Source organism: Arachis stenosperma, chromosome 1, assembly GCF_014773155.1.
Source record: "Arachis stenosperma cultivar V10309 chromosome 1, arast.V10309.gnm1.PFL2, whole genome shotgun sequence".
In the NCBI taxonomy this organism is placed as follows: domain Eukaryota; kingdom Viridiplantae; phylum Streptophyta; class Magnoliopsida; order Fabales; family Fabaceae; genus Arachis; species Arachis stenosperma.
This window is the reverse complement of record NC_080377.1, coordinates 128,486,295-128,508,935: the sequence shown is the minus strand read 5'-3', so window position 1 is coordinate 128,508,935 and position 22,641 is coordinate 128,486,295.

Genomic DNA, 22,641 nt, shown 5'->3' with positions numbered 1-22,641 from the left:
ATAGATGGCATATAAGGTGGGGGAAGGCTAGCCGTGCCATGTATGAAGGCTTGTCAGCTATTTTGTAGAGTTCATTGGAGATGACTTCATGAACCTCTACTTCTTCACCAATCATGATGCTGTGAACCATGATGGCCCGATCCACAGTAACTTCAGATCGGTTGCTTGTAGGGATGATGGATCTTTGAATGAACTCCAACCATCCTCTAGCTACAGGCTTGAGGTCCAGTCTTCTTAGTTGGACTGGCTTGCCTTTGGAGTCTACTCTCCATTGGGCGCCTTCCACACATATGTCCATAAGGACTTGGTCCAACCTTTGGTTAAAGTTGACCCTTCTTGTGTAGGGGCGTTCATCACCTTGCATCATGGGTAAGTGAAATGCCAACCTCACATTTTCCGGACTAAAATCCAAGTATTTCCCCCTAACCATTGTGAGATAATTCTTTGGGCTTGGGTTCATACTTTGGTCATGGTTCCTAGTGATCCATGCATTGGCATAGAACTCTTGAACCATCAATAATCCAACTTGTTGCATGGGGTTGGCCAAGACTTCCCAACCTCTTCTTTGAATTTCATGTCGGATCTCCGGATACTCATTCTTTTTGAGCTTGAAAGGGACCTCTGGGATCACCTTCTTCTTTGCCACAACATCATAGAAGTGGTCTTGATGGCTCTTGGAGATGAATCTCTCCTTCTCCCATGACTCAGAGGAAGAAGCTTTTGCCTTCCCTTTTCCTTTTCTTGAGGAAACTCCGGTCTTGGGTGCCATTGATGATGAATGAAAAATAAAAAGCTTAAGCTTTTTACCACACCAAACTTAAAATTTGCTCGTCCTCGAGCAAAAAAGAAAAGAAGAGTAGAAGAAGAAGAAGAAAATATGGTAGAGAGAGAGAAGAGAGGGTTCGGCTATGTGGGAGAATGTGGGTTTGTGTTGTGTGAAAATGTAAAAGAAAGAAGGGTATTTATAGGGAGGGGGGAGGGTATAGGTTCGGCCATTTTGGGTGGGAAAGGGTGGGAAATTGAATTTGAATTTGATGGAGGTAGGTGGGGTTTATGGGGAAGAGGAGGTTGATGTGAATGGTGAATGGAATAATTGGGAAGAGGAGTTGAGGTGATTGGTGAAGGTTTTTGGGAAGTGTGATATTGAGAATGAGATTTGGATTAAGAGAGAAGGTGGGAATATGGTAGGTGGGGATCCTGTGGGGTCCACAGATCCTGAGGTGAGGATCCTGTGGGGTCCACAGATCCTGAGGTGAAAACAAATACCATTCCTTCACCATATAGGCATGTAACATGCCTTCATGCATCATTCTGGCGTTTAAACGCCCATTTGTGCATGTTCTGGGCGTTAAACGCCCATGTGATGCTTGTTTCTGGCGTTGAACGCCAGTTTCAAGCTTGTTTCTGGCGTTCAGCGCCAGATTGTCCTCTGTGTGCGCATCCTGGCGTTAAACGCCAGGTTGTTGCTTGTTTTGGGCGTTCAGCGCCAGAATGGTGCTCTGTTCTGGCGTTGAACGCCGGCCAGATGCACCTTCTGGGCGTTGAACGCCAGCCTGTGCGTCCTCCAGGGTGAAAATTTTTTTCTTCTGTTTTTGACTCTGTTTTTATTTTTTTGATTTTTTTCGTGACTTCTCATGATCATGTACCTAATTAAACACAAAAACAACAAAGAAACAAAATAAAATAAAATTAGATAAATAAAATTGGGTTGCCTCCCAACAAGCGCTTCTTTACTGTCAATAGCTTGACAGTGGCTCTCATGGAGCCACAAGGTGATCAGGTCAACTTAAGTGTGGTATTCCCAACACCAAACTTAGAGTTTGGATATGGGGTTTGGACACCAAACTTAGAGTTTGGTTGTGGCCTCACAACACCAAACTTAGAGTTTGACTGTGTGGGCTCTTCTTGACTCTGAACTGAGAGAAGCTCTTCATGCTTACTCTCTTTTGTCACAGAGGGATGGCCATGTGCCTTAAACACAAGGTAGTCCCCATTCAATTGAAGGACTAACTCACCTCTGTTGACATCTATTACAGCTCCTGCTGTGGCTAGGAACGGTCTTCCTAGGATGATGCATTCATCATCTTCCTTCCTAGTGTCTAGGATTATAAAATCAGTGGGGATGTAAAGGCCTTCAATCCTTACTAATACGTCCTCCACTATTCCATAAGCTTGTCTTATGGACTTATCTGCCAATTGTAATGAGAACAAGGCAGGTTGTACCTCAATGATTCCCAGCTTCTCCATTACAGAGAGTGGCATAAGATTTATCCCTGACCCAAGATCACATAGAGCTTTTTCAAAGCTCATGGTGCCAATGGTGCAAGGTATTAAGAACTTGCCAGGATCTTGTTTCTTTTGAGGTAGAGTTCTCTGAATCCAAGTATCTAGTTCACTAATGAGCAAGGAAGGTTCACTTTCCCAAGTCTCATTACCAAACAGCTTGGCATTCAGCTTCATGATAGCTCCTAAGTATTGAGCAACTTGCTCTCCAGTCACATCTTCATTCTCTTCAGAGGATGAATATTCTTCAGAGCTCATGAATGGCAGAAGGAGATTTAAAGGAATCTCTATGGTCTCTAGATGAGCCTCAGATTCCTCAGGATCCTTAATAGGAAACTCCTTCTTGCTTGAGGAACGTCCCAGGAGGTCTTCCTCACTGGGATTTTCGTCCTCCTCCTCCTTGGTGCATTCGGCCACTTTGATTAAATCAATGGCCTTGCACTCTCCTTTTGGATTTTCTTCTGTATTACTTGGGAGAGTACTGGGAGGAGTGTCAATGACTTTCTTACTCAGCTGGCCCACTTGTGCCTCCAAATTTCTAATGGAGGATCTTATTTCATTCATGAAACTGAAAGTGGCTTTTGACAGATCAGAGACTATATTGGCTAAATTAGAAGTATTTTGTTCAGAGTTCTCTGTCTGTTGCTGAGAAGATGATGGATATGGCTTACTATTATTCAGCCTGTTGCGTCCACCATTGTTAAAACCTTGTTGAGGTTTTTGTTGATCCTTCCATGAGAAATTTGGATGATTTCTCCATGATGAGTTATAGGTGTTTCCATAAGGTTCACCCATGTAATTAACCTCTGCCATGGCAGGGTTCTCAGGATCATAAGCTTCTTCAGAAGCTACCTCTCTATTATTGTTGGATGCATGTTGCAATCCATTCAGATTTTGAGAGATTATGTTGACCTGTTGAGTCAACATTTTGTTCTGAGCCAATATGGCATTCAGAGCATCAATTTCAAGAACTCATTTCTTCTGAGGTACCCCATTGTTCACGGAATTCCTCTCAGAAGTGTACATGAACTGGTTGTTTGCAACCATGTCAATGAGTTCTTGAGCCTCTTCAGGCGTTTTCTTCAGGTGAATAGATCCACCTGCAGAATGATCCAATGACATTTTCGAAAATTCAGAAAGACCATAATAGAATATATCTAGTATGGTCCATTCTGAAAACATGTCAGATGGACATCTCTTGGTCAGCTGCTTGTATCTTTCCCAAGCTTCATAGAGGGATTCACCATCTTTTTGCTTGAAGGTTTGAACATCCACTCTCAGCTTGCTCAGCTTTTGAGGAGGAAAGAACTTATCTAAGAATGCAGTGACAAGCTTATCCCATGAGTCCAGGCTATCCTTGGGTTGTGAATCCAACCATACTCTAGCTCTGTCTCTTACAGCAAAAGGGAAAAGCAAGAGTCTGTAGACTTCAGGATTAACTCCATTTGTCTTAACAGTGTCACAGATCTGCAAGAACTCAGTTAAAAACTGGTAAGGATCTTCAGATGGAAGTCCATAAAACTTGCAATTTTGTTGCATTAAAGCAACTAATTGAGGCTTAAGCTCAAAATCATTGGCTCCAATGGCAGGAATGGAGATGCTTCTTCCATCAAACTTGGACGTTGGCTTTGTGAAGTCACCAAGCATTCTCCTTGCATTATTATTATTTTCAGCTGCCATCTCCTTCTCTTGTTCGAAAATTTCTGAAAGGTTGTTTCTCTTAAAGATGTTTTTGGATTGTTGTAATTTAGCTTCTCTTAATCTTCTCTTCAGAGTCCTTTCAGGTTCTGGATCAACTTCAACAAGAGTGCCTTTATCCCTGTTCCTGCTCATATAAAAAGAGAAGAGAACAAGAATAGAAAGAGGAATCCTCTATGTCACAGTATAGAGATTCCTTTATGTTAGTAGAAGAAGAAAGGGGTAGAAGAATGGGGATGGAAGGTTTCGGATTTATGGAGGAAGAGAGGTGAAGAGAAGTGTTAGTAATTAATTAATTAAATAGAAGAGGAGAAGAGAAGGAAGAATTCGAAAATAAATTTGAAAAGATGGTTAGTGATTTTCGAAAATTAGAGATAAAATGTAATTAAAATTAAAACATGAAACAATTAATTAATTAAAAAGAATTTTTGAAAAAGAGAGAGATATTTTCGAAAATTAGAGAGGGAAAAGTAGTTAAGTGGTTTTGAAAAAGATAAGAAACAAACAAAAAGTTAGTTAGTTGATTGAAAAAGATTTGAAATCAAAATTGAAAAAGATAAGAAGATAGTAAGTTAGATAAGATATTTTTTTAAAATCAAATTTTGAAAAAGATAAAATTTTTTTTTAAAAAGATAAGATAAAAGATAAAAAGATTTTTAAGAAAAAGATTTTTTTTGAAAAAGATTTAATTTTTAAAATTACTTAACTAACAAGAAACTACAAGATAAGATTCCAGAACTTAAAGATTGAACCTTTCTTAACAAGAAAGTAACAAACTTCAAATTTTTGAACCAATCACATTAATTGTTAGCTAATTTTCGAAAATATGATGTAAAGATAAGAAAAAGATTTTAAAAATAATTTGAAAAGTAATTTTGAAATTTTCGAAAGATAATAATAAAAAAAATGAAAAAGATATGATTTTTGAAAAAGATTTTGAAAAGATAAGATTTTTAAAATTGAAATTTTGACTTGACTTGTAAGAAACAACTAATTTTGAAAATTTTTGACCAAGTCAACCCAAAATTTCGAAATTTTGGAGGAAAATAAGGAAAAGATATTTTGATTTTTTTAATTTTTAATTATGAAAGAGAAAAACAACAAAAATACTCAATGCATGAAATTTTTAGATCAAAACAATGAATGCATGCAAGAATGCTATGAATGTCAAGATGAACACCAAGAACACTTTGAAGATCATGATGAACATCAAGAACATAAATTTAAAAAAATGTTGATGCAAAGAAAATATGCAAGACACCAAACTTAGAAATCTTTAATGCATGGAAAATATGAATGCAAAAATGCACATGAAAAACAACAAACAACACAAAACAAGAAATCATCAAGATCAAACAAGAAGACTTGTCAAGAACAACTTGAAGATCATGAAGAACACTATGAATGCATGAGATTTTCGAAAAATGCAAGAAAAAAAAATTTTTAAAAGCATGCAAAAGACACCAAACTTAAAAATTAACACAAGACTCAAACAGGAAACACAAAATATTTTTAATTTTTATGATTTTCTAATTTTTTTGGATTTTCATTAATTTTTTTCGAAAATATTTTTGAAGAAAACGAAAAAGAAAAGAAAAATTTTGAAAAAGATTTTTGAAAAGAAAATTACCTAATCTGAGCAACAAGATGAACCGTCAGTTGTCCATACTCGAACAATCCCCGGCAACGGCGCCAAAAACTTGGTGGACGAAATTGTGATCACTATTCTTTTCAAGTTGTTTGTCTTTGTATGGATTTATTCAATAATTGTCCTTATTTGAAGTCACAACTCCGTTCAACTAACCAGCAAGTGTACTGGGTCGTCCAAGTAATAACCTTACGTGAGTAAGGGTCGAATCCACAGAGATTGTTGGTATGAAGCAAGCTATGGTCACCTTGTAAATCTCAGTTAGGCGGATTAAATATTGATTTATGGGTTTTGAAAATAGAAATAAGAAAATAAATAATAAAAGAGATAGAAATACTTATGTAGATTCATGGGTAGGAATTTCAGATAAGCTGAATGGAGATGCTGTAGAGCTCTCGGACGCCTGCTCTCCTATTCCTTCTACTCAATCCTTCTTACTCCTTTCCATGGCAAGCTTTGTATAGGGGTTCACTATCAACTGTGGCTACTTTCATTCCTCTCGGGGAAATATCCTATGCGGCTGTCACTCGCACAGCTAACCAGTCTGGAGGCATCACCCATGGCTGATGGCTACATCCCATCCTCGCAGTGAAAGCTAATGCACGCACTCTGTCACAGTACGGCCAATCACCGGTTGGTTCCCGCTTCCTACTGGAATAGAATCCCTCTTTTGCATCTGTCACTGACGCCCAGCAGGTTGCAAGTTTGAAGCACGTCACAGTCATTCATTACCGGAATCCTACTCGGAATACCACAGACAAGGTGAGACTTTCCGGATTCCCAGGATCCTACTCGGAACACCACAGACAAGGTTGGACTTTCCGGATCCTCATAAATGCCGCCATCCATCTAGCTTATACCACGAAAATTCTGTTGGGGAATCTAAGAGATACACATTCAAGCTTGTGTTGCATGTAGAACGTAAGTGGTTGTCAATCACGCGCGTTCATGAGTGAGAACGTTAATGAGGGTTATTAACTCATCACATTCATCATGTTCTTGGGTACGAATGAATATCTTGGAATAAGAATAAAAGAGGAATTGAATAAAAGAAAATAGAACTTCATTAATCTTTGAGGTACAGCAGAGCTCCACACCCTTAATCTATGGTGTGCAGAAACTCCACCGTTGAAAATATATAAGCAAAGGGTTCAGGCATGGCCGAATGGCCAGCCCTCTCCATGATCAAGTGACCAAATGAATAAAGAGTTTAAAGTGGTCAAAAGATGTCTAATACAATAGATAAGTGTCCTATATATACTAGACTAGCTACTAGGGTTTACATGAGTAAGTAATTGATGCGTAAATCCACTTCCGGGGCCCACTTGGTGTGTGCTTGGGCTGAGCTTGATCAATCCACGTGTAGAGGCATTTCTTGGCGTCAAACTTCAGGTTATGACGTGTTTTGGGCGTTCAACTCCGGATAATGACGTTTTTCTGGCGTTTAACTCCAGACAGCAGCGTGTACTTGGCGTTTAACGCCAAGTTACGTCGTCATTCTTCGAATAAAGCATGGACTATTATATATTGCTGGAAAGCCCTGGATGTCTACTTTCCAACGCCGTTGAGAGCGCGCCAATTGGAGTTCTGTAGCTCCAGAAAATCCATTTCGAGTGCAGGGAGGTCAGAATCCAACAGCATCAGCAGTCCTTTTGTCAGCCTTTTTCAGAGTTTTGCTCAAATCCCTCAATTTCAGTCAGAATTTACCTGAAATCACAGAAAAACACACAAACTCATAGTAAAGTCCAGAAATGTGAATTTAACATAAAAACTAATGAAAACATCCCTAAAAGTAGCTTAAACTTACTAAAAACTATGTAAAAACTATGCCAAAAAGCGTACAAATTATCCGCTCATCACAACACCAAACTTAAATTGTTGCTTGTCCCCAAGCAACTGAAAATCAAATAGGATAAAAAGAAGAGAATATACTATAAAGTCCAAAATATCAATGAATATTAATTTAATTACATGAGCGGGACTTGTAGCTTTTTATTTCTGAACAGTTTTGGCATCTCACTCTTTCCTTTGAAGTTCAGAGTGATTGGCTTCTTTAGGAACTTAGAATTTCAGATAGTGTTATTGACTTTCCTAGTTAAGCATGTTGATTCTTGAACACAGCTACTTATGAGTCTTGGCTGTGGCCCTAAGCACTTTGTCTTCCAGTATTACCACCGGATACACAAATGCCACAGACACATAACTGGGTGAACCTTTTCAGATTGTGACTTAGCTTTGCTAAAGTCCCCAGTTAGTGGTGTCCAGAGCTCTTAAGCACACTTTTTAGCTTCAGATCACGACTTTAACCATTCAGTCTCAAGCTTTTCACTTGGACCTTCATGACACAAGCATATGGTTAGGGACAGCTTGATTTAGCCGCTTAGGCATGGATTTAATTTCCTTAGGCCCTCCTATCCATTGATGCTCAAAGCCTTGGATCCTTGCTTTAAAATTTTCGCCCCTTTTTCTCTTTTCTTTTTTTTTCTTTTTTTTTTGCTGCTTTTTCTTGCTTCAAGAATCAATTTCATGATGTTTTTCAGATCATCAATAACATTTCTCTTTGTTCATCATTCTTTCAAGAGCCAACAATTTTTAACACTCATAAATAACAAGATCCAAAGACATATGCACTGTTCATTCATTCATTCAGAAAACAAAAATCATTGTCACCACATCAATATAATTAAACTAAATTCAATAATAATTTCGAAAATTATGTACTTCTTGTTCTTTTGAATTAAAACATTTTTCTTTTAAGAGAGGTGAAGGACTAATGGATTTTATTCATAGCTTTAAGGCACGGTTACACACTAATGATCATGAAAGAAAGACACAAAACATAGATAAACACAATACTAGAAACCGAAAATCAGAAAGAAATAAAGAACAAGGAATGAATCCACCTTTTAGTGGCGTCTTCTTCTTGAAGGACTAATGATGTTCTTCAACTCTTCTATGTCCCTTCCTTGCCTTTGTTGCTCCTCCCTCATTGCTCTTTGATCTTCTCTTATTTCTTGGAGAGTGAGGGCGTGTTCATGATGTTCCACCCTTAGTTGTTCAACATTATGGCTCAAATCCTCTAAGGAGGTGTTGAGTTGCTCCCAATAGTTGTTAGGAGGAAAGTGCATTCCTTGAGGCATTTGTTGATGATGCACTTCCTCATGTTCTTCTTGGAGGCCGTGAGGAGCTTCCCTTGTTTGCTCCATCTTTTTCTTGGTAATGGGCTTGTCTTCTTCAATGGAGACATCTCCTTCTATGATAACTCCAGCTGAGTAACATAGATGGCATATAAGGTGGGGGAAGGCTAGCCGTGCCATGTATGAAGGCTTGTCAGCTATTTTGTAGAGTTCATTGGAGATGACTTCATGAACCTCTACTTCTTCACCAATCATGATGCTGTGAACCATGATGGCCCGATCCACAGTAACTTCAGATCGGTTGCTTGTAGGGATGATGGATCTTTGAATGAACTCCAACCATCCTCTAGCTACAGGCTTGAGGTCCAGTCTTCTTAGTTGGACTGGCTTGCCTTTGGAGTCTACTCTCCATTGGGCGCCTTCCACACATATGTCCATAAGGACTTGGTCCAACCTTTGGTTAAAGTTGACCCTTCTTGTGTAGGGGCGTTCATCACCTTGCATCATGGGTAAGTGAAATGCCAACCTCACATTTTCCGGACTAAAATCCAAGTATTTCCCCCTAACCATTGTGAGATAATTCTTTGGGCTTGGGTTCATACTTTGGTCATGGTTCCTAGTGATCCATGCATTGGCATAGAACTCTTGAACCATCAATAATCCAACTTGTTGCATGGGGTTGGCCAAGACTTCCCAACCTCTTCTTTGAATTTCATGTCGGATCTCCGGATACTCATTCTTTTTGAGCTTGAAAGGGACCTCTGGGATCACCTTCTTCTTTGCCACAACATCATAGAAGTGGTCTTGATGGCTCTTGGAGATGAATCTCTCCTTCTCCCATGACTCAGAGGAAGAAGCTTTTGCCTTCCCTTTTCCTTTTCTTGAGGAAACTCCGGTCTTGGGTGCCATTGATGGTGAATGAAAAATAAAAAGCTTAAGCTTTTTACCACACCAAACTTAAAATTTGCTCGTCCTCGAGCAAAAAAGAAAAGAAGAGTAGAAGAAGAAGAAGAAAATATGGTAGAGAGAGAGAAGAGAGGGTTCGGCTATGTGGGAGAATGTGGGTTTGTGTTGTGTGAAAATGTAAAAGAAAAGAAGGGTATTTATAGGGAGGGGGGAGGGTATAGGTTCGGCCATTTTGGGTGGGAAAGGGTGGGAAATTGAATTTGAATTTGATGGAGGTAGGTGGGGTTTATGGGGAAGAGGAGGTTGATGTGAATGGTGAATGGAATAATTGGGAAGAGGAGTTGAGGTGATTGGTGAAGGTTTTTGGGAAGTGTGATATTGAGAATGAGATTTGGATTAAGAGAGAAGGTGGGAATATGGTAGGTGGGGATCCTGTGGGGTCCACAGATCCTGAGGTGAGGATCCTGTGGGGTCCACAGATCCTGAGGTGAAAACAAATACCATTCCTTCACCATATAGGCATGTAACATGCCTTCATGCATCATTCTGGCGTTTAAACGCCCATTTGTGCATGTTCTGGGCGTTAAACGCCCATGTGATGCTTGTTTCTGGCGTTGAACGCCAGTTTCAAGCTTGTTTCTGGTGTTCAGCGCCAGATTGTCCTCTGTGTGCGCATCCTGGCGTTAAACGCCAGGTTGTTGCTTGTTTTGGGCGTTCAGCGCCAGAATGGTGCTCTGTTCTGGCGTTGAACGCCGGCCAGATGCACCTTCTGGGCGTTGAACGCCAGCCTGTGCGTCCTCCAGGGTGAAAATTTTTTTCTTCTGTTTTTGACTCTGTTTTTATTTTTTTTGATTTTTTTCGTGACTTCTCATGATCATGTACCTAATTAAACACAAAAACAACAAAGAAACAAAATAAAATAAAATTAGATAAATAAAATTGGGTTGCCTCCCAACAAGCGCTTCTTTACTGTCAATAGCTTGACAGTGGCTCTCATGGAGCCACAAGGTGATCAGGTCAACTTAAGTGTGGTATTCCCAACACCAAACTTAGAGTTTGGATATGGGGTTTGGACACCAAACTTAGAGTTTGGTTGTGGCCTCACAACACCAAACTTAGAGTTTGACTGTGTGGGCTCTTCTTGACTCTGAACTGAGAGAAGCTCTTCATGCTTACTCTCTTTTGTCACAGAGGGATGGCCATGTGCCTTAAACACAAGGTAGTCCCCATTCAATTGAAGGACTAACTCACCTCTGTTGACATCTATTACAGCTCCTGCTGTGGCTAGGAACGGTCTTCCTAGGATGATGCATTCATCATCTTCCTTCCTAGTGTCTAGGATTATAAAATCAGTGGGGATGTAAAGGCCTTCAATCCTTACTAGTACGTCCTCCACTATTCCATAAGCTTGTCTTATGGACTTATCTGCCAATTGTAATGAGAACAAGGCAGGTTGTACCTCAATGATTCCCAGCTTCTCCATTACAGAGAGTGGCATAAGATTTATCCCTGACCCAAGATCACATAGAGCTTTTTCAAAGCTCATGGTGCCAATGGTGCAAGGTATTAAGAACTTGCCAGGATCTTGTTTCTTTTGAGGTAGAGTTCTCTGAATCCAAGTATCTAGTTCACTAATGAGCAAGGGAGGTTCACTTTCCCAAGTCTCATTACCAAACAGCTTGGCATTCAGCTTCATGATAGCTCCTAAGTATTGAGCAACTTGCTCTCCAGTCACATCTTCATTCTCTTCAGAGGATGAATATTCTTCAGAGCTCATGAATGGCAGAAGGAGATTTAAAGGAATCTCTATGGTCTCTAGATGAGCCTCAGATTCCTCAGGATCCTTAATAGGAAACTCCTTCTTGCTTGAGGAACGTCCCAGGAGGTCTTCCTCACTGGGATTTTCGTCCTCCTCCTCCTTGGTGCATTCGGCCACTTTGATTAAATCAATGGCCTTGCACTCTCCTTTTGGATTTTCTTCTGTATTACTTGGGAGAGTACTGGGAGGAGTGTCAATGACTTTCTTACTCAGCTGGCCCACTTGTGCCTCCAAATTTCTAATGGAGGATCTTATTTCATTCATGAAACTGAAAGTGGCTTTTGACAGATCAGAGACTATATTGGCTAAATTAGAAGTATTTTGTTCAGAGTTCTCTGTCTGTTGCTGAGAAGATGATGGATATGGCTTACTATTATTCAGCCTGTTGCGTCCACCATTGTTAAAACCTTGTTGAGGTTTTTGTTGATCCTTCCATGAGAAATTTGGATGATTTCTCCATGATGAGTTATAGGTGTTTCCATAAGGTTCACCCATGTAATTAACCTCTGCCATGGCAGGGTTCTCAGGATCATAAGCTTCTTCAGAAGCTACCTCTCTATTATTGTTGGATGCATGTTGCAATCCATTCAGATTTTGAGAGATTATGTTGACCTGTTGAGTCAACATTTTGTTCTGAGCCAATATAGCATTCAGAGCATCAATTTCAAGAACTCATTTCTTCTGAGGTACCCCATTGTTCACGGAATTCCTCTCAGAAGTGTACATGAACTGGTTGTTTGCAACCATGTCAATGAGTTCTTGAGCCTCTTCAGGCGTTTTCTTCAGGTGAATAGATCCACCTGCAGAATGATCCAATGACATTTTCGAAAATTCAGAAAGACCATAATAGAATATATCTAGTATGGTCCATTCTGAAAACATGTCAGATGGACATCTCTTGGTCAGCTGCTTGTATCTTTCCCAAGCTTCATAGAGGGATTCACCATCTTTTTGCTTGAAGGTTTGAACATCCACTCTCAGCTTGCTCAGCTTTTGAGGAGGAAAGAACTTATCTAAGAATGCAGTGACAAGCTTATCCCATGAGTCCAGGCTATCCTTGGGTTGTGAATCCAACCATACTCTAGCTCTGTCTCTTACAGCAAAAGGGAAAAGCAAGAGTCTGTAGACTTCAGGATTAACTCCATTTGTCTTAACAGTGTCACAGATCTGCAAGAACTCAGTTAAAAACTGGTAAGGATCTTCAGATGGAAGTCCATAAAACTTGCAATTTTGTTGCATTAAAGCAACTAATTGAGGCTTAAGCTCAAAATCATTGGCTCCAATGGCAGGAATGGAGATGCTTCTTCCATCAAACTTGGACGTTGGCTTTGTGAAGTCACCAAGCATTCTCCTTGCATTATTATTATTATTTTCAGCTGCCATCTCTTCCTCTTGTTCGAAAATTTCTGAAAGGTTGTTTCTCTTAAAGATGTTTTTGGATTGTTGTAATTTAGCTTCTCTTAATCTTCTCTTCAGAGTCCTTTCAGGTTCTGGATCAACTTCAACAAGAGTGCCTTTATCCCTGTTCCTGCTCATATAAAAAGAGAAGAGAACAAGAATAGAAAGAGGAATCCTCTATGTCACAGTATAGAGATTCCTTTATGTTAGTAGAAGAAGAAAGGGGTAGAAGAATGGGGATGGAAGGTTTCGGATTTATGGAGGAAGAGAGGTGAAGAGAAGTGTTAGTAATTAATTAATTAAATAGAAGAGGAGAAGAGAAGGAAGAATTCGAAAATAAATTTGAAAAGATGGTTAGTGATTTTCGAAAATTAGAGATAAAATGTAATTAAAATTAAAACATGAAACAATTAATTAATTAAAAAGAATTTTTGAAAAAGAGAGAGATATTTTCGAAAATTAGAGAGGGAAAAGTAGTTAAGTGGTTTTGAAAAAGATAAGAAACAAACAAAAAGTTAGTTAGTTGATTGAAAAAGATTTGAAATCAAAATTGAAAAAGATAAGAAGATAGTAAGTTAGATAAGATATTTTTTTAAAATCAAATTTTGAAAAAGATAAAATTTTTTTTTAAAAAGATAAGATAAAAGATAAAAAGATTTTTAAGAAAAAGATTTTTTTTGAAAAAGATTTAATTTTTAAAATTACTTAACTAACAAGAAACTACAAGATAAGATTCCAGAACTTAAAGATTGAACCTTTCTTAACAAGAAAGTAACAAACTTCAAATTTTTGAACCAATCACATTAATTGTTAGCTAATTTTCGAAAATATGATGTAAAGATAAGAAAAAGATTTTAAAAATAATTTGAAAAGTAATTTTGAAATTTTCGAAAGATAATAATAAAAAAAATGAAAAAGATATGATTTTTGAAAAAGATTTTGAAAAGATAAGATTTTTAAAATTGAAATTTTGACTTGACTTGTAAGAAACAACTAATTTTGAAAATTTTTGACCAAGTCAACCCAAAATTTCGAAATTTTGGAGGAAAATAAGGAAAAGATATTTTTGATTTTTTTTAATTTTTAATTATGAAAGAGAAAAACAACAAAAATACTCAATGCATGAAATTTTTAGATCAAAACAATGAATGCATGCAAGAATGCTATGAATGTCAAGATGAACACCAAGAACACTTTGAAGATCATGATGAACATCAAGAACATAAATTTAAAAAAATGTTGATGCAAAGAAAATATGCAAGACACCAAACTTAGAAATCTTTAATGCATGGAAAATATGAATGCAAAAATGCACATGAAAAACAACAAACAACACAAAACAAGAAATCATCAAGATCAAACAAGAAGACTTGTCAAGAACAACTTGAAGATCATGAAGAACACTATGAATGCATGAGATTTTCGAAAAATGCAAGAAAAAAAAATTTTTAAAAGCATGCAAAAGACACCAAACTTAAAAATTAACACAAGACTCAAACAGGAAACACAAAATATTTTTAATTTTTATGATTTTCTAATTTTTTTGGATTTTCATTAATTTTTTTCGAAAATATTTTTGAAGAAAACGAAAAAGAAAAGAAAAATTTTGAAAAAGATTTTTGAAAAGAAAATTACCTAATCTGAGCAACAAGATGAACCGTCAGTTGTCCATACTCGAACAATCCCCGGCAACGGCGCCAAAAACTTGGTGGACGAAATTGTGATCACTATTCTTTTCAAGTTGTTTGTCTTTGTATGGATTTATTCAATAATTGTCCTTATTTGAAGTCACAACTCCGTTCAACTAACCAGCAAGTGTACTGGGTCGTCCAAGTAATAACCTTACGTGAGTAAGGGTCGAATCCACAGAGATTGTTGGTATGAAGCAAGCTATGGTCACCTTGTAAATCTCAGTTAGGCGGATTAAATATTGATTTATGGGTTTTGAAAATAGAAATAAGAAAATAAATAATAAAAGAGATAGAAATACTTATGTAGATTCATGGGTAGGAATTTCAGATAAGCTGAATGGAGATGCTGTAGAGCTCTCGGACGCCTGCTCTCCTATTCCTTCTACTCAATCCTTCTTACTCCTTTCCATGGCAAGCTTTGTATAGGGGTTCACTATCAACTGTGGCTACTTTCATTCCTCTCGGGGAAATATCCTATGCGGCTGTCACTCGCACAGCTAACCAGTCTGGAGGCATCACCCATGGCTGATGGCTACATCCCATCCTCGCAGTGAAAGCTAATGCACGCACTCTGTCACAGTACGGCCAATCACCGGTTGGTTCCCGCTTCCTACTGGAATAGAATCCCTCTTTTGCATCTGTCACTGACGCCCAGCAGGTTGCAAGTTTGAAGCACGTCACAGTCATTCATTACCGGAATCCTACTCGGAATACCACAGACAAGGTGAGACTTTCCGGATTCCCAGGATCCTACTCGGAACACCACAGACAAGGTTGGACTTTCCGGATCCTCATAAATGCCGCCATCCATCTAGCTTATACCACGAAAATTCTGTTGGGGAATCTAAGAGATACACATTCAAGCTTGTGTTGCATGTAGAACGTAAGTGGTTGTCAATCACGCGCGTTCATGAGTGAGAACGTTAATGAGGGTTATTAACTCATCACATTCATCATGTTCTTGGGTACGAATGAATATCTTGGAATAAGAATAAAAGAGGAATTGAATAAAAGAAAATAGAACTTCATTAATCTTTGAGGTACAGCAGAGCTCCACACCCTTAATCTATGGTGTGCAGAAACTCCACCGTTGAAAATATATAAGCAAAGGGTTCAGGCATGGCCGAATGGCCAGCCCTCTCCATGATCAAGTGACCAAATGAATAAAGAGTTTAAAGTGGTCAAAAGATGTCTAATACAATAGATAAGTGTCCTATATATACTAGACTAGCTACTAGGGTTTACATGAGTAAGTAATTGATGCGTAAATCCACTTCCGGGGCCCACTTGGTGTGTGCTTGGGCTGAGCTTGATCAATCCACGTGTAGAGGCATTTCTTGGCGTCAAACTTCAGGTTATGACGTGTTTTGGGCGTTCAACTCCGGATAATGACGTTTTTCTGGCGTTTAACTCCAGACAGCAGCGTGTACTTGGCGTTTAACGCCAAGTTACGTCGTCATTCTTCAAATAAAGCATGGACTATTATATATTGCTGGAAAGCCCTGGATGTCTACTTTCCAACGCCGTTGAGAGAGCGCCAATTGGAGTTCTGTAGCTCCAGAAAATCCATTTCGAGTGCAGGGAGGTCAGAATCCAACAGCATCTGCAGTCCTTTTGTCAGCCTTTTTCAGAGTTTTGCTCAAATCCCTCAATTTCAGTCAGAATTTACCTGAAATCACAGAAAAACACACAAACTCATAGTAAAGTCCAGAAATGTGAATTTAACATAAAAACTAATGAAAATATCCCTAAAAGTAGCTTAAACTTACTAAAAACTATGTAAAAACTATGCCAAAAAGCGTACAAATTATCCGCTCATCAGTGCGCGCACAAGTCGTGCTAGCGCTCTCAACAGCAAGTCTTCCCCTGTGTGTGCGTGTGCACAGGTTCAAAAACTCACAGGGGTGTGCGTGCACACAAGGATGTGCGTGCGCACACAAACTAGAAATCATAAATTCTGCAGCATGCACAGAATTCAAATACCAACTTTATATCCATTTAAAGATTTTTCCATGAACTTTAAATTAAAGCGAATTTTAAAAAAAATTTTAAAACTGAGACTCAAGTTATGATCCGTCAAAGTTCACCAAAAATCTGTTTTTACCAAAAACACTAACAACTCAATTTTGCCAGAACTCTCAATTCAAGACCAACTCAAACCCATTTTTAACTATACCAAAACAACCCAACATTCATACCAAACACTCCTTCAACTATTTTATCAATCACACAACACAACCTTCTCAGTCATTAAACCATTTAATACTCGCCTCATTCCGACTCTAAATTCAACCTAATATCACATCCAAATTTTTTAACCACCATTCAATATCATCCCCAACCACGAGATTCAAAACCCCAAAATCATCATCAACATATATCATCACACATCATAATCATTTTTCAACAACATCCAAATTCATCATAAAGACTCATAATTCTCCTCATTCACCAATAACATTTTCACAACTCATCATCAATCATCAACAATATCGACAACTCTCAACAACTATAATAATTCTCAACATTATCATCAAATCATTAACCTCCCAAACATTTTGCAACAACATTACACATCAATAATTTCTCATACATAGATCCATCACTTACCACCAATCATCATCAAAATAATCACCCAACACCTATCTCAACACAACATCAATAATCCATCATCATGCTACATATACTCAAAGTCATCATACATTATATTCATCAACATCCAATTTCAATCCTATCTTATGGTCCACTAGCCTAAGTATCCAGAGATATTATATATTACATAGAGGAGACCAAAACCATACCTTGGCCGATTCCCAACATGCGCAAACACCAAAAGCTTGATTCCAACAAGATCAAGAAGCCTCAAGCACCAACACCACCTCCAAGACTTACCAACTATCAAGCCAAATACATATAACTTACAAACATAAAGTTTAGGGTTCACCAAAATAACTAAACACAAGGGTTTAGTAAAATCTTACCTTACTCAACGAGATTAGGGGTAAAATCCAACAATTACCCATCACTAGAGATCACCTAAACAAGCAAAACCACAAAATCTACTCAAAAATCAAACCCAAAAACATAAAACTTCTAGGGCTGGAAAATGGAGCATGAGTTAAGAGATCTTACCAGATTTTCTTAGATAGGAAAGAAGAGCTCGACAAGAGCTTCGCGTGACCACAAACGACTCATCAATCGGAGTTCCATAGCTCAAGTTATGATCACCAGAAGGTGGATGTGAATCGTGATCACACCCTCACCTCTCCTCTCTTCTCCAACTGCACCCCTTCTTCAAATTGAAGTGGAATGAGCTGAAATGCTCATTAAATGAGCATATATATGTTGGGCCTTGCGTCCGATTTGGGCCCGGTCCAATTTGTTAGCGTTTTTTGTTTGTTTGGCCCACTTTGCGCCAAAACCTTTAAGATTAATGTATGGTTTTCAATTCTAAATTATTTTTTGTCCTTTCAAAACAATAAATCAATTTTCAAAATCTTATTTTCCAAAATACATAGTACTGGACAAACAAGAGCCGATACTATCGGCTTAAGTGCCAGTACGTATTTTTACGAAAAGTTTTCAAAAATGATACATTTTCCAACTCAAAAAATTCATTGAAATCAAATTTCATATTTATATTTTCAAATTAAAACTTCTAAGTTTTGAATCTACTCCGGGCACTTAAAATTATTATTTTATTAAAACAGTTATACCAGTTCTTACAGTTAACATCCAAAATTGGCAAGTGCACATCCATTTGCCTAAGTCCACCACCATATTTATAGGGTATCAACTTCTCATGAGCATCATCCCCAGTCTAGATTGACATCCAAATTTTAGACTCCTTTCTCACCATATCTATTCTACTCTGAACTACAGTTAGTAGCCGCCCACATGGTTTGCAAACTTAACCTTATTTTTTTGCAATAGTTCTCATCACAAACATCCTAATCTCCTTCAACAGAGTGATGATAGGTTTTGTCCTTGCATATTTTATATGTTCATTGAAGACCTCGCATGCATTATTGCAAATATTGTCTAGCTTTATACTATGACTAAAGGCTGACTTCGTCCATGGGCCATTAGTTAAGGTAATTTCATGCATCTTCATTGACCTTATTAATCTTGTTCATGTTGGTAGAGAAATCTTGGTGTGTGGTTGATCTTGCACATTTCCATAGTAAGTAGCCCCTAAGCTCCATATCTTTTCACTGCTTATTAAAGTTTTTCCAAAAGTGCCACACACATACTCTGTGGTGGACATCAGGCATGACCTCCTGAGCAGCTGATATTAATCCCTGCACGCATTAAAATGAACAACACAATCACTTTTATCGTGATACAATCTAGTCTCTAACATTTATTTAATGAACCCATAATGATCCCTATTATTCTTTTAATGAATATGAAATAGTCCCCCATTTACAAGTCGTAACCTTAATTTGTTCTTTCCCTAAACTACTGAGAACTATTCCTATGCAAATCAGTCCATCCCAAAAATGAATTCAACAAAGAATAGAACACAATAATATGCAAATTTAATATTCTTTTAAAAGAGATAGAGAATACCTTTTGCATGTTATAACACCTTACCACACAGAGTTTTACGCCTAGGATGTAGATTAGAGGTGGTGAGGCGCTACGACCTCTAAAAGTAAAAATACATATATAGTATAGTTGAAAGAATTTTAACTAGGAGACTTGAAAGAGAAGCTAATCAAAATCGAAATAGAATTTGCATCGCTCACGAAAGTTAAGTGTAGACGGATAAGCAAGATCGAAAGGAATGCTAGAATCTTAAATATAAATAAGAATTTTAAAAAATAGATAACAAGCTCCGAACTCAACCTGGGAAGAAAAGACCGGCCAGAGTATAGATATACATATTTATATAAAACCCAACCATATCTAAAAGACAAAATACAAAACCTGTTTCTCTGAAATCAACCTCTAAGAGGGATAAAGTATAATATAAACAAGGCAGAGAATCTATTTACACATATATATATATATATATATATAAACAAAATATATATACTAAGTCCCAAAATAGTTCTTCGCTTCCAAGAGTCTCCAGAATGCTCAGTACGGTGCCTCTCGACCTGCATATAAAAAATAACAAGACATATATAGAATGAGAACTTGGGGTTCTCAGTATGGTAAAAGTACCAAAGGCAATCCTAGAACTTTGACACTCAGATTTAAACTTAAGATCCAACTAAACCAGCAATTTAGATAAAACTATCTAAGGTATTCATGTCCTAAGCTATCTTTGACCTAACATTTTACTTTCTGTCTCCTCCAACCCTCCAAAGCATTGGTGGAACTACCCTCAGCGTCACCTCAACCAACATGAGGAATCTCTCAGTTACAAAGACAAACAAGACAAACAAAGAAAGCACAGATATAGAAAGCAGTTACAGTAGTTAGAACAATTAGAAATTAAGCATATATAAACATTTAGGCAAACAAAAACAATGCATAACTCAAGTAAAATATACAAATGCATATGATGAATGTCTTTCCTACTAGTCGTGAGCTCATGTGTCGGTTATATTGCCAGAATCCCGACACATCGGTAGCTAACCCGAATATGGTCTTTAGGTTGCGTATCCCCAGGAGGAATATAAATGAATGAGAGTGCCTTTCCACCTTGAAACTAGAAAGAAAGTGGGGGGAAAACATTACAAAGGAGCGTGCCTTTCTACCATTGATGATTGGATTTTTGACGGTTTAGAATTTTCCAAATGAAATCTCGTCGAAGTATAGTCTCTAAATCAACAATAATCCTCTCATACAAAAATTTGTTTGTCACAAGTACAAACCCCTAAAATCTATAAACCGAAGTATTTAAACCTCGGGTCGTCTCTCAAAGGACTTGCAGGGTAGTGTTCTTGTTATTGGTTATGGACTTGTTTATTTTGGGGTTTTGGATGAGGAATGTGAATAGTAAATGGTAGGAAAACTTTATTAACAAAATGGTCTTGGCAAGGTTTGGTTGTCAAGGGTCTTCATCATTATCACTAGCCATAAGTATGGTAGTTGCAAGGATTAATCCCACTTAGTCATCCTTAAATCAATTAACAAAGGAAAGTCAAGTGAATTATATCAATCCTAGTCCATAAATCCTAGCTTTTCACTAATTGGATTAATGAAGGCTAGAGTTAATGGCTATCAACTATCAATCAATTGGACACTAGTGACTCAAGAAATCCTAAGTTACCTTCTCAAACCAAGAACATAAAATTCTAGTCTAACATTCTTCCAAGCATTTAATCAAACACTTGGAAGGTACAAAAGAAAAGTATAGTCAATCACAATAAGAATGAATTCTAACTACAATTGAATACAAAGAATTAACAACAACAATCAAGAAAATCACAATTATCATGAATTACCTCAAATTGCATTATTAAAAGAAAACAAAGAGAATAAGAGTATCTCAATTACAAAACCTAGAAACAAAATAAGAGAAATTACAACAAGAGGATAGGGATAAAAAGAAGAACCAAAGTGTAGCAATCACCAATTGAAGGTAGAAGTAGAAGGAGACTTGAATTAAACCTAGAACTATGAGATCCTAATCTAACCCTAATTCCTAATCCTAATTCTAGAGAGAAGAGAGAGCTTCTCTCTCTAACTTTAACTACTTCTAAAACTAAACTATGACTAATGATCAAAAGTATCTTGATTCTTCTTCAATCCTTGGCTTAAATAGCATCAGAAATGAGTTGGATTGGGCCCACAAGGCTTCTAAAATCGCTGCCCACGTGTTGCATTAAGTGGGTCATGTGCCACCATCGGTGCGTCCGCGTACCGTGCGCGTGCGCACCCCTATGCACGATGTAACTATGGAAAATCTTATATCGTTTCGAAGCCCTGGATGTTAGCTTTCCAACCTAACTTGAACCGCATCATTTGGACCTCTGTAGCTCAAGTTATGGTCGTTTAAGTGCAAAGAGGTCGGGCTTGACAGCTTTCCGGTTCTTTCATTTCTTCATGAGTTCTCCAACTTTTCATGCTTTCTTTCTTCATTCCCTTGATCCAATCTTTGCCTTCTAAATCTAAAATCACTTAACAAACATATCAAGGCATCTAATGGAATCAAGGTGAATTAAATTTATTTATTTTAAGACCTAAAAAGCATGTTTTCACTCTTAAGCACAATTAAAGGAGAATATACAAAACCATGCTATTTCATTGAATAAATGTGGGTAAAAGATGATAAAATCCCCTAAAATCAATACAAGATAAATCCTACAAATGGGGATTATCAACCATCCCCACATCCACATCATGACAAAAGAGGAAATCTTTCATCCTCAACTTGCCAACCTCGTGAGCGGGATGAAACCCCCGTCCTCATCACTGGCGGGATAAAACCTCCATCCCCATCACGACACCGCAACCACGAGAAAAACGGGATGGAACCTCCGTCCTTGCTGGTGTAGGCGCCAACACAATTTTTTAGTTAACACGCAAGTGGGATCACACCCAGACCTTGCCATCTCAGCCAATCCGGCCATACTCAGTCATCACTAATCTCAATATTCACATCTCAATTCAATCATGTTTCATTATTATTATCATTATCTTTATCAATCACATCTCATTCGACGTTATCAACACCTCATTAATTCAGTTATCATCTCGCAAAACCCTTTCCAATATCCCCTCAATTTAACTAACATACTCACTCTCATTCTAAGGCTTAAAAGCTTGCCAACGGATCTTAAAGAGAGTTTTCAGAAGTTTAGACAGCCAGAGAAATAGTTAATAATTCAAAAGGTATTTCAAAAAAACAATGGTTACAGAGGTTTACAAGCTTGTCGGGAAGGTCAAACAGTAAAAACAGAACTTTTGTGTAAAACAGGATATCATGCGTATGCATCATACATGCGTGCGCATGCAACACCAAAATTTCTTAAAGTGTGCGTACACACGCACCAGACGATCTTCCCATGCCTGTGCGTACGCATCATGGTGTACGTACACACAACTTGCAAATAGGGCCGTCAAAATGGGCTAAACCCATCGGGCTAGCCCGTTTACACGTTT